This window comes from Protopterus annectens, chromosome 12.part0 (genome assembly GCF_019279795.1).
Source record: "Protopterus annectens isolate FY-2018-M chromosome 12.part0, PAN1.0, whole genome shotgun sequence".
Classification (NCBI taxonomy): Eukaryota; Metazoa; Chordata; order Ceratodontiformes; family Protopteridae; genus Protopterus; species Protopterus annectens.
The window spans coordinates 1,123,372,837-1,123,387,950 of NC_056746.1; positions in this window are offsets into that span (position 1 = coordinate 1,123,372,837).

A 15,114-nucleotide genomic window follows, 5' to 3' on the forward strand; every position below is an offset into this window, starting at 1 on the left:
TTTTTTCTTTATTTCAGTGTTTTTGACGTTTGCTGGTTGCTCTCCTTTTTTGCATTGTAGTTTTACATATATATATATATATATATATATATATATATATTTATACTTGTATTTATATATACATATACATGCATATAAGAGTACTACATATATATATATATATATATATATATATATATATATATATTTTTTTTTCCCTTATGTGAAATGACTGTAGTACATGATATGTTTGCAAAAACATTACAAATTCCTACAGCTCAAATGGTGTAGAAGTACATTGCTGGATTGTAGTGACCAGGGTTCTGGGTTCAAGGTTTGGAAGTGATGCCTTTTTTCATTACTTTTAAATTACCAGAATACATGATATGCTTGTAAAAACATTACAAATTCTCACAGTGCATATGGTGTAGTGATACATTGCTGTGATTGGAATGCACAGCATCCTGGGTTTGAAACTTGGCAAGGCTAATTAGTTTGTTGCTGGGCAGATCAAGGGTTGATGGAGTCAGAGTTATTAAGGGTGCTTTTAAGCGGGTTTGCGTAGTTTTGTGCTGAGCTAAGCAATGCTAACAGATGGTTAAGCCCTTTTAGCTTCACTTTGCACCACTTACTCCTGCTTACACCCACGCTAATTTTCATTAAGAAAAAAGGGTGATAGGAAAGTGGTGAAATGGGGACAAGCAGTTAGCAAAACATTAGGAAAACCAACTAGGGATGTGCAGGATGGGTGTAGGAAAGGACCATAGCTCTACATTTCTTCTGCAGCAACCCTTATGAATAATGTGTAGAATTTGGAATTTACAGCCCTACATTCCACAGGGAGGGGTGTTGGTGACAGACATTTGTAGAATAATTTGTGGGTAGACTAATTAATTTAACTGTACATGGGGTGAAATGTAGAGCTATGTATAGCTCAATTATTTTTTTGTGGGACAGATGGGTTTTTTTTAGTTGAGAGTAGGATGCTAGGGAAGTGATGTAGGTATGTTTGGGGAGGTAGGTTTTGGCAGGATAGGTAGCATTTGCAGACAGCCAAGGCACACAAGACAGCATACAGGGATGGTATATGACACATGAGGGGGATAAACACCTTGGACAGGGATAGTGGTTGGAAGTCAGAGGCCCATGAGCCCCCAAATGGATATAGTGGGATTGAGGTTCCCACCCATGGTTAGTCACCACTGCACCTTCACGGCCCCAAAGGTGGCTATGTTGAGGGCTGGACAAGAGGGGCAGCCTGCCCCTTGAGGTGCACCAGGTGGCCCTCCATCTGGTGCAGCTGCCCACCCAACTCATAGCGGATGATGCTGTGCACCATACACCAGAACACTCTGCGGGCGATGGGCTCCTCTCCACACCCAGGGGGATAAGACTCATACCCTGAGGTGGTTCCACTCAAAGGTGGTGTAGGACCAGCAGAAGAGGATGTTCTGGGTTGGGTCTCAGATGTACTGGGGCCCAGTGCCACGGCCAGATGGGGTGGGACAGGTGGATCTGCCAGGATCTGCCTTCCCAAATGTGCTATGATGTTGTTGTTTTCCCAGATATATTGGTTAGTCATGAACAACACATTGCAAAATTAGTAATAACAGCATGCATGGGTGATCCCATTAATCCCAACAGATCTGAAACAGTTGCATAGCAAACAGAACACATGCATAAATGGAACAACAGTAAGCATTTTAACAACATGCAAGTTACATTGACTGCAACAGGCCACCAGTAATGGTATTTGAACAAGGTATGTAATTATGCAACCAATGAAATATATGAAGAATAATGGAACACGTGTCCCAAAAATAGGTTTTGAGAACAACATTCCCATAGTATATGAATAATAATTATTTATGCAGATTATGGGTGGGGGATAGAATATGAAGTCCATTAATGACTGTATCAGCTTCTATCTTTCACAGCAGTACTGCTCAATACTCTACAGGTCTACATCCACCTATGGCCCATAACTTCTGTGGCATATACATACCCGTTAGACTGTCAACCTGTAATGGTATGGACAGACTGGGTGAACTGTGGTTACATTATTTTAGGGGGCTTTTACATGTAAGGGTTATATACTTGACAAAGAAGGGGTACCCTGCAATGATGTTGCATGAGTCTGCTACTAACATAGTTAACCTGGGCTTATATCTGTGTCCAAGGTGATTGGCAGCAGTGACCACTAGCCATGACAGCGTGACACTTGAGAGACATGTATCTGGCAGAGGGTGCGGTATATGTACCTATCCTGCTGTCATTTGCAGGCATGGGGTTGGACAGTGAGACAGTTGTATACGGTGTATTGTTATACCCTTCATACAGCTACTACAAACATTTCATTACCTGTAAGACCTGTGGAGAAAATATTGGTTACCACTATCTGACTGTTTCTACAAATATTCCACATTTCTTGAGTGTATATATGTACATATCTCAGAACCATTTCCTGGATTTGAACCATGTTTGCGTGTACTAAAATGAACTACAAAGCTGTTTCTCATCACACTGGGCTACTGGGGAACTGCTGTTGCTTCTTTGACCATTTTCCGTCTGATACTCTGTGGGTTAGCAGTCTGGCCTTGTAATCCTGAGATTCATGCATGACAGATAGCTATTGTACTGTGTAGTAATCTTTTGAAATTATACAATCTGGAAAACAAAGGTTAACACAAGGCACTGCAGCAGGGTACATACTATAATACATTTGACATTAGTATTCAGGGTTCGGATCTTAGTGCATAACATATGTCATATTTCATGTATATCCTGATTTACAGCTCCACAAGCTACTGTTTTGCATACTAGCTGATTCTCAGAACAACCTCTGTTAATTCATGCTGTCAAAGCCATATTTTCTGTGTAGAACCTGTACACATTCTATTTCTACAACAACATACTAGAATAAACACAGCAGTTGGTGGTTTGGGTTTTTATTGTAGTTATATGACACAGTGCTCTACTACTGCATATGCCATAGATGACTGTTAGTCTGGTAAACATTTATTTAATCGTTTCACACAGAACACAGTAAACAATTTACTCCTTCTTATTTATTTCAATATATACTGATAGATAGATCTGTACTCACCAGGCTGTTGGCACATCCTTGTCAGTCTGTTGGCATGTGCCTCAATGTTCATAGCCCTCTCGTATGTAGCTGTAGGGATGAGAAACAAACATTATGCATACCTGTCTATGACATACTCAGACTAGAATTTTGTACACCTATATCTGGGATACTTACAAACTGCTGGAGCATGCCGGTCCTGAGCATATTGGATCCATTGGGCCAAGAGCTCCCCTTCCTATGCTTTAGGTTGGCATAATGGTGCCGTACCTGCTCACTAGTTTGGGGGATTCCAGTGTCACTGGTGAGGTCATGTGCCAGACAGTCCTAGGCCTCTGCTTTGTACTGAGAGCCCTGGTACTGGCCCTGCAGCAGTCTGTCATCATGGTGTTCTATGAGGAGTCCAGCCATGACCCTGGATTCAAGGATGCCTCAGTGCTGTTCCCAAAAGTGTGCTCCCTCTCAAACACCAGACATGTTCCTGCAGAGATCAAATTAAACAGGTTATGGCTGTATTCCTGCCTGCATGGTTTAAATAAGGGCATATTCCCACACTTTGCTGTCATTGGACCATTTTGAAAATGCTAAGCTCAGCTAGGCTGTGCGCAAATCTGCTAAGCTGGGTTGAACAGTGCTTAAATGGGTAATTGCTGAGCATTGCTTAAAGGTGCACAAATCCATTTAGCTGAGCTGACTGCTGCTTAGAATTCACATTTAAGCAATGCTTACTAAGTATAGCTGAGCACTGCTAACCATTGCTCAATTTTCATTTTAAATAAATATCATGATAATGACTTCATTAATCATTACTGACATATTAGTAAGTGTATGTGATTTACTTTACATGACATCCCTCTATGTGCTTTCATTACATTACCATGGGGTGTGACTATACTGTATGTGACATGTGTATACATGGGTGATTTCAAGTTACATGTTATGTGTGTGTGAGCAAAACAATATATAAAACATAACCATAAATTTATGTTTGTGTGTTTGTGTGTGTGTGTGTGTGTGTGTGTGTGTGTGTATGTGTGTGTGTGTGTGTGTGTGTGTGTGTGTGATGTGAATATATGTATGATATTAATGTAGGCATCTACATGTCACTGTGCATGTAAGACAATTTGATTGTGACATGCGGAAATGTATCTGTGCCTGAACACAATATGCAGCTAACATTTACACTGTAGTTTACTGAGACGGTAAATCTTACTAAAACTGGAGGTGTCATTAGTTAATCATTTCCAGATTTGCTGTGCTCTGCATGTTCCAGAGGCAATTCTGCATGTCCAAACATTACATTTTGCATAGTGATAACATAATCTTACATCAATAGATACTCACAGTGTGTCATCGTATACTATTGGCATGTATTAATGTTGAGTATCATGATGACTAGATTTACTGTCATTTTACTGAAGTGCACTCAGTCGAATGATCATATCATCAATTCACTTCCACAAAACGTTTAATTGCCAAATTGTGATATAGCTGAAATACATAACAAATTTGACCTAGGAACAACAATTAACATGGGCCGAGATAGGGCCAAGATTTGTAAATCAGAAATATTGTAGTTTGACATTTTCACCATTCAAGTTTCAGACTTCGGTCAAAGTAGATTTGACTGAGTGCACTTCAGTAAAATGGTAATAAACCTGCTGACTATATACCTCGTGAGCTAGAATTCACAGCCTTGAGTATGGCATGTACTAAAAGCTCCCATATCTAATTGCTAGCTCAGTGTTTTGCTGCAATTCATAGGGCTGTTATTTCACTTCAGCAGGCTGTTGCCAAGTACCTCTACTAACAGTTGTTGCAACATAGTCCCCAGACGTATACACACCTGTATATTATGGTGTACTACGAACTAGACATGGCAAAGCTGCACTGATGCACTTTGATGTGCAATAGCCATATCATTATATGGTTCTTTATCTTCCATGTTCATTTTAAATGAAAATTTGTTCACACCTTTGGATTTACACATCAGAATGTTTACATCAAGCACTTATCCCCCAAACATGTCCACCTGTTGGACACCTGTGCATGGTATGAAGCAGGCTTTTTCTTGATTGTTCTATCATATTTGCAAACTATACTAACATATATGACACACCTAACAATTAATCCATCTGCTAAGAAATAAGAAATAAGAAATTTTTATGAATATTCATAGGCTTTAAGAGCATTTATACAATAGTTACATATATATACCTCTATGTGTTTTATATTTCTATACAGGCTAAAAATGGGTTAATGAATAATTAAACACAATTTATTTATTTTATTATATATGTATACATCTTCTGATGCATTTTAGATATCAATTGAGTATACTATGCTTGTACAATTGCACGCGTTTAAATAAGCGCATTTTAGTGGTTCCGTAATGTATCTTAAAATGCATTTTAAAATTTACTTTAAATGACTTAGCTTCCTTCAGTATTGACAGCATTTTTAAAGACTTAAACAATTGATTCTGATTTCAGTCTTATTTAATTAATGAATTGAGTGCTAATTGATTAATTTACTTTAATTGACTGGGTATATAGATCCTTGGCAAACTGCAATTTTATGTGAAGATCTGAAGAAGTGCACTTTGGTGCGTGAAAATGCTTGTCTGTCTTTTCTAATAAAGAAGTTCGTATATGGAATGTTGAAGTCTCCCTCATTTCTCCGGGTGTTGAATCCTGCAGTGTTTTTTCATCATACTACTTTCCTGCTTGACTGAAGAATTCTGTTGGAACTGTCTGGTATTTTTCTTCATTTGTCTTTTACCTTTTTACCGGAGGCTCCACACCATGGAGGGGATACCTATAGAACTCGACTACAACCCGGTAACCAGGGATAGTCAGCGTGCTTGGGAGAATCTCATTTACCCACGAGAAAATCCCTTACTATCCTTGGACTTACAGGTATCCACTGATATGCCAGCATCTACTAATGAAACCAATAATTTGACTGAATTTAACATATTACTGAAACAGCTTGAGAATGATATGTACAGATTACAATGATATTCCTGGCAACGCAAACATCTAGAGGCTTGCATACACTTCAAGGTAATACCGAGAGGTATGCGAGTGCTATGTATGCCGACATATGGTGAACAACACCCTACCCTTCTCAAAAAATGGCAAGACTTGAATATCAATATTGGTTTTAGCTACATCAACTTGTTACTTGAGTACTTTTTACCGATAGAACTGGAATTACAGAAGAAAGTGGAATTACTTCATAAAGACTTGTATGAGCGCTTTACCTCTAACTTTTACATGAGAAAACTTGAAAGCGTTCATTCTCAAATAAACATTTACAGTGAAAAACTAAAATTGATTAAGCAACGGAAGTTGTGCAGGGATCATAATGACTTTTCTTTAGGTAATATCTTTGCCTGGCCAAGGACACAATATGGTGTACATCCAGATGCAACCGCAAACATGGAAGGAGGAGTACATGATGTCATGACGTCAACAATGCATGCATCGGACCGAAATGGTCGGAACAAGGAGCGGAGTGAAGCGGAAGGTGTTTCTGGCTTTGTTTCAAATGAAAAGCTTCTGCCTAATATTTGTAGTGTAACGAATGCTGCTATTGATATACATACACCACCCACTAACCAACAGGCTCCTGGAGGGGCTTTTAGAGATGTCGAGCCAGTCGTCCGTCCTAAAATTGTCAATACAGAGGAGACACGTTTTTTACCATACCCCATAAAACAAACGAACTATGTGAGAGGTCGTTCGTTAAGCAAAGGCCCGAGGAAGAGAAAATTTTCAGAGGAGAGGTATGGACAGAGAAAAAACACAAGGAATTGAATTGTTTAGTGTTTGATTTCTCCACTAGTAATATTAATGAGACTGATTTGGCTGTGCTGAATAAAAGACTGGGTTTTAAACCTTCACAACCCAGCAAGATAAATGATGTACTGACTGATTTACGATTGTTTGGTAGGTTAGTTGCATTGAAAGCATATTTTTATAACAGTATGACATCGTTCGATACTGGGAATGCATACAGACTAAAAAAGAAAAGCAATTTTATTCCACCTATACCAAATAGTGTTGATTGCTTTATCAAAATGTGCGAAAATTATTTTTACAAATACTATTCGGAAGGTGGCACAAAGAAAAAGAAAAATAGATTCTATAATATGACTAGCTTGGAAGTTACTTCTTTAACGAAGCTAAAAGGTGATGCCACGTTAACTATAAAACCAGCTGACAAAGGGGGTGGTATAGTACTTATGGATACGCTTGATTACATGGGAAGTATGTACATGTTATTAAATGATACTAAGACGTATAGTGTTCTGCTTGATACTGATGTGTCTAAGATCATACAGACTGTACACGATAATATTTATGATCTTTTAATGTGCAGACAAATTGATAAAGAAACATATGATTTTTTGGTTATTGACCTACCACTAATTCCCTGCATGAAAGGATTGCCTAAAGTACATAAAGAAGTATTCCCACTTCCAATGCGTCCTATAGTTTCAGGCAGGGGTTGGGTTACCTCAAACATATCCATATATTTAGAATCTATGTTAAGACCTATAGTTGACTCGATTCCCACAATCCTTAAGGATACTTATCAATTGTTAAATGACATTAAACGTCTTAATTCAGAACATACATTTATAGCAGAACAATGTATTCTGATAACTCTTGATGTCAAAAACCTTTTTACCAGCATACCAAATGGATATGGCATGCAAGCTATGAGGGAAGTATTAAATATCGACACTGATTTTGATACAAATGAACATATTTTATTATGTCATCTCTTGGAGATGGTTCTTGAGAACAATGTGTTTGTGTTTGCAGACAAGTTTTACTTGCAGCAATGGGGTGCTGCCATGGGCACCCCCGTTGCCAATACTTATGCTAATCTTGTAGTTTTTAATTGGGAGAAATATAATTTGTTCAATAACCATATTTACCAGAGGAAGGTCAGAATGTACAGAAGATTTGTGGATGACGTTCTGATCTTATGGGAAGGAACTCACGATGAGTTTAAGGATTTTTTAACACATTTAGAATCTACCACTGAATTTTTAAGGTTTACCATGGAATGGTCTAATACCCAGATTAGTTTTTTAGATATTAACATCTCTATTATAAATGGAAATAATTTAGGAACCACTTTGTACAGAAAGCCATGCTGGAAAAACACGCTTTTGCATTATAATGGTATGCATCCCAGACATGTCTTCCCGGGCATTGTCAAGAGCCAATACATCAGGATTAAAAGATTATGTGATAATGAAGATGTATTAATTAAGGAAGCAGACAATATGGAAAACCTATTTTTAAAAAGAGGTTATAATGAAAAATTAATACATAATGTAAGGAGAGATGTCCTTTCAACACATGAATATATAGATGATACAGGAGAACATCACAAGATGGTAACTAGTAACTGGAATACAAAAAGTTATAGATCAACTCAGAAAGACAACAGGATTTCCTACACTATGCAGTTTACGAATGACAGTATTGACCTAAAGAACATTATAATACAGAATTGGAAGATTTTAACTATGGATGGAATTATTAGAAATATTGTGGGTGAGAAACCAAAGTTCACTTATAATAACTCCCCAAACCTCAAACAACTATTATGCTTTAAAGAAAATAAAACAACATCTCTAGAACTAGATCATAATAAGACTATAGGGAGCTTCCCTTGTATGAAATGTAGAATGTGCAACTATATTAGTGATACACAGGTATTTAGACATCCCAAGATGAATATCATGATTAAACCAAAATTATATGCAACCTGTGATTCTATGAATCTAGTATACCTTGCAACATGCATAAAATGTGATGCTTTCTATGTTGGGCTGACAAAAAGGAAGTTTAAACAGAGGATTTATAATCACATTTATGATATAAAAAAGAATAATGACCAGAATGCCTTGGCTAAACATGTAAATGAGTTCAGAGAACATGGCTTTAAATTTAAAGTACTACAATTAGTAGGTTTGAATAAAAGATGGGGCAACAATGTGAATACTCTATTTAATATTGAATTAACATGGATCCTGAGATTAGGAGCACATTTGCATCCAGGTCTGAATCAAAGCATCTGTATTAAACCTGTATTAGATGGTAGGATGTATAGATAGAGAGTCAACATCTTTCTATTCGTTATTCCAAATATCTATCTTGTGCTTACATGTTCGTACTTTGTATATGATCATATATATATATTTATTTATTTTGTATACTTACGTGTATATTTATTCATTTATCCATACACTTTTTATTTATCACCAGTTAATACTTATTATTACGTTTCATGAGATAGATATCTATATCCATGCATATTTATTTATACATATTTATATATATTTATACATATCTATATATATTTATTTATTTATATATATTTATATATATTTATATTTATTATCCGATATGACATTTTAAAGAATAGTTGATATGAAGAATTTTTATGAGAATTTTTATGAAAATTTTATGAATATTTACAATTTTTATGAATATTCATAGGCTTTAAGAGCATTTATACAATAGTTACATATATATACCTCTATGTGTTTTATATTTCTATACAGGCTAAAAATGGGTTAATGAATAATTAAACACAATTTATTTATTTTATTATATATGTATACATCTTCTGATGCATTTTAGATATCAATTGAATATACTATGCTTGTACTATTGCACGCGTTTAAATAAACGCATTTTAGTGGTTCCGTACTGTATCTTAAAATGCATTTTAAAATGTACTTTAAATGACTTAGCTTCCTTCAGTATTGAGAGCATTTTTAAAGACTTAAACAATTGATTCTGATTTCAGTCTTATTTAATTAATGAATTGAGTGCTAATTGATTAATTTACTTTAATTGACTGGGTATATATATCCTTGGCAAACTGCAATTTTATGTGAAGATCTGAAGAAGCGCACTTTGGTGCGTGAAAGCGCTTGTCTGTCTTTTCTAATAAAGAAGTTCGTATATGGAATGTTGAAGTCTCCCTCATTTCTCCGGGTGTTGAATCCTGCAGTGTTTTTTCATCATACTACTTTCCTGCTTGACTGAAGGATTCTTTTGGAACTGTCCGATATTTTTCTTCATTTTTCTTCATTCATAACCATAAATTTATGTTTGTGTGTTGTGTGTGTGTGTGTGTGTGTGTGTGTGTGTGTGATGTGAATATATGTATGATATTAATGTAGGCATCTACATGTCACTGTGCATGTAGGACAATTTGATTGTGACATGTGGAAATGTATCTGTGCCTGAACACAATATGCAGCTAACATTTACACTGTAGTTTACTGAGACCATAAATCTTACTAAAACTGGAGGTGTCATTAGTTAATCATTTCCAGATTTGCTGTGCTCTGCATGTTCCAGAGGCAATTCTGCATGTCCAAACATTACATTTTACATAGTGATAACATAATCTTACATCAATAGATACTCACAGTGTGTCATCGTATACTATTGGCATGTATTAATGTTGAGTATCATGATGACTAGATTTACTGTCATTTTACTGAAGTGCACTCAGTCGAATGATCATATCATCAATTCACTTCCACAAAACGTTTAATTGCCAAATTGTGATATAGCTGAAATACGTAACAAATTTGACCTAGGAACAACAATTAACATGGGCCGAGATAGGGCCAAGATTTATACATCAGAAATATTGTAGTTTGACATTTTCGCCATTCAAGTTTCAGACTTCGGTCAAAGTAGATTTGACTGAGTGCACTTCAGTAAAATAGTAATAAACCTGCTGACTATATACCTCGTGAGCTAGAATTCACAGCCTTGAGTATGGCATGTACTAAAAGCTCCCATATCTAATTGCTAGCTCAGTGTTTTGCTGCAATTCATAGGGCTGTTATTTCACTTCAGCAGGCTGTTGCCAAGTACCTCTACTAACAGTTGTTGCAACATAGTCCCCAGAAGTATACACATCTGTATATTATGGTGTACTACGAACTAGACATGGCAAAGCTGCACTGATGCACTTTGATGTGCAATAGCCATATCATTATATGGTTCTTTATCTTCCATGTTCACTTTAAATGAAAATGTGTTCACACCTTTGGATTTACACATCAGAATGTATACATCAAGCACTGATCCCCCAAACATGTCCACCTGTTGGACACCTGTGCATGGTATGAAGCAGGCTTCTTCTTGATTGTTCTATCATATTTGCAAACTCTACTAACATATATGACACACCTAACAATTAATCCATCTGCTAAGAAATAACAGGCATGGTATACATCCATGGATTTATGCTTATCAGTTAGACATTCATACATGTATAACAGGTGTAATCATCAGAATATTGTATGACAGTTGTTTGGATATACAGTTTGCAGATTTTCTTTTTTTTTTTCCTGGAGTACTGTGTGTGGCACAACTGGAAGCATTCTTGGCTTTAACAGAGAATACTGCAATGTGTCAGAGTTCAAATGCAGGTTTAATTAGTTGAGTTGCAGCAATATACATGATAAGTGATTGTGTAAGAATGTGTGCTTGCATCTTTAAAAATGATTCCAAAGGTAGCTATGTTATCTGAGATAAATCCTAAATGATGACCAGTGTATACGTGCTGTAATAACAAGACAGTTTCCCTGCAGTTAATAATAATGGTGACATGAGTGCTAGTCAGACTGCATGCAGTATGTATGACTTGTAGCACTTGAATGGTCACTTGCAAGAAATTAGATGTATCAGCAATATTCAGTAAATCCAACTTGGCTTGCTAAAACCATGTGCACATCATGGCACGATACGCATATGATAGTGAGCCAATTTGTATTCAGTAAATGGCTCTATATGATGTGTAGAGCCATGTAAACATAATAACCATCATGGCATACAAATTACTGCATAAGTAGCTCAACTGTATGCTAATCAACCAATTCAAGATGTTGGAGCTATTCAACAAGCTAGAAAGCAATCATGTAAATTTAGTGTAGCCTTCTGCCTTGTATGCCAAAACCTAATGGAATGCAGCCATGGAAACTACACTAAAGGCAAAGAATGTTAGGGGATGCTGCTGTTCTTCTGCATGTGAATGTGCAACAGGCTCAAGTCTATGCTACTGCTGCTGCTGATAGACTTTGGGCAAGGAGGAAAAGGGTATTTAAATCCCATTTAACTTTTCATAGTCTGAATGAGAGGGAAATAGTAGAGTGCTACAGGGTGGATAGAGACACACTCCAGGAACTCTGCAACATCTGTCATCCTCATCTGACAGCAAGGGCAAGGTATGTAGCTACAGGAACCTTTCAATGGCCCACAGGGGATATGCTGGAGTTGTCACAGGCATCAGCATCCAGGATCCTATAGCAATTCTGGAATACTATGTTACAGCATGCCAGTGAACATATATATATATATATATATATATATATATATATATATATATATATATATGTATATATTATATATTATTTCCCCTTACCCTCGAGGACTCTCTCATGAAGTTGTGGGTGCCATAGACTAGACACACATTGAGATCAAAGCACTTTCTGAGGAACAGGGAAGAGTCTACATCAGGTGAAAGGGATTCTGTGCTATTAACTGCCAGATCATGTGTAATGCTAAGGGAACCATCCTGAATTTGTGTGCGAGCAACCATGCCAGTTACCACAACTTCCATATTTAACACAACTCACAACTTTACCAGAAGTTTTCTAGGGGTGATGTCACACAAGACTATTTACTGGGTGATGTAAGGTTGTAACATAAGCACTCAAACCATGGCTGATGACACTCATCAGAAATGCACACACACCCACGAAGGAACTCTATAATGAGGCACATGCTCAGACAAGAAATATCATAGAGTGAGTGTTTGGGATGTTGACGTCATAGTTTTGGTGCCTAGGTACATTGGGTAGGGCTCTGTAATACTATCAAAGTATTTGTATCAAAATTATCACAGTCTATGCTATCAGACACAATATCATTGTGTGAAAACAGTAGTAAATGTTCCATCACCCCTGGCAAGGTCACTACATCCACAGGCAGATGAAGATTCACAGGGGGATCTCCCAGCAACTAAGGTTGTAGGTAGACGTAGGCTTGTAAAATATGCCCTCACCCTGGCTAAGAGGCAATGGACAGCACATGTGCTGACCTCCTAAGGGTTACACATTTCTTCTTATGTACTTACATACAGTAAAATCGATGCTAGGCAATGCTCACAACTTTAACTTACCCATGTAATGGCTGTGTACTGCTATCATCAGAGTCAGCCTGGAAAACAGTTGTAACTGTAGGACTATCATGGTAAGTGTTGGAATTGTAATAGAAAAATTAATGAATGCCAGATACCTGCCTAAATGGTACTTGTAAATGTAGTCAGTTAAAATGTGTGTACGTTGTTCGGTAATGATATCAATATCAGACATGACTGGTATTTGCAACATATACTTATGCCATTTACAAAATAACCTGGCCCATGCAACTGAAATACCCACTATAGAAAACACATTCTAAAATGTAAACTAATCCCTAAACCCCCACAAGTGGAGGAATAAGACTGATTGAAAACAGTCTCCTCCTTTTTCAGTTCCCTAGCTACATGGTTACCTTTTAGTGTAGATTCGGCCCTCTGAGTACTCTGAAGATGCAAATGAGATGTGAACTCATTAGAACTGCTGAATACTAATATTTTGACTTGTGTATCAGATGTAAACATAGTGTAGCTTCTACATCACTGTTAGGTGCTAATATCTTGCAACTGTGAATGATTACTCTGACTGAACCAAAACATAGTAATGCATAGACATCCTTCACTGAAGTGGGTGTGTCAGTTAGCATACTCTTACAAAATGTGTGGAACAAACTGCAGTGAGCTATAAAGAAAACCAAACACCCCACATGTATATTTTCTTGGCATAATACACATTTTCCTGCCTTTGCTTAAAGCTGTTATTGAATGACATATATTTATATCACACCTTGAAAGAAAAAAGAGAGAATACGCACTAGAGATTGCATGTCTAATAGTAAAGCAGTGATAAGGGAATGACTTCCAGAATACAAAGAGAAGGTAGAGCTGAAGTTTTTCAAACATATTCATAAATAATGTATGATTACTCATTCCACTAGATATCTCATGTACACATTTATAATCAACTGAGAATGTCCAACTGTATGAATTATTTATTACTGGGTATGAAATGTTAATGGCTTGTATGCAGATTATTTGATTGCTATTGCAAAGCTTTTTGCAAAGCTCTTTGGAAATAAGAGATAACTCACTACAACTGTGTTGTGTAAGTGCAGTAGTCTGATGGCTCATAGTCAGAGCTTTATAATTGTTTAACCTTTGTTTCCCTTCTTTTTATCCTTTCCTTTTTTTCTTTTTTCATGTGCATGGCATGTGGCTTAGTACAAATATGGTTAGCTTCTTAAAATATGAAAATTTAATTTCAGTTGCCTTACACAGAGTACATACACTTTGCAGCATTGTGCAGCAATCAGTAACATGGATGGTAATGACTGCAGAAATTACATGAGTTACTCAACTGGCTCTGTGGCACAACGTGTAAATATGCTGAGCCAAAAAATGAGCAACAGTTATCTCTATTGAGGAAGGGTCATGAGTATAATACAAGTAATATATGTTTATTACTGCCTTTTACATTTGTACAATTCCAACCAGTGTGCAAACAGGGTTCCCAACTAAAGTAAAAAAGTAAAACATTTAATTTGGTTCACCCTCCTTCATGCAAAGAAGCTCAGCTGTGAGGTGCAGCCATCAGCACTCTGGACAATACTTAGTGTGGAAAATACAGCTGCTATCCAGCTTTCCTTGTGGCACTAGGTGTAAGTGAATAAGCGCATGGTCAGAACATAGCTGAGTCATGGTTCAAATCCAGCACATTTTATACCTTCTTAAGAGTGTTCCAATGTACCTTTACAAACAACTTTGATTATACGGGTAATACTACATAGCAATAGCTATGTATAGCCCATTGATTGACAGAAAGGCATCTCTGCTGCTTGCATACACATACATTT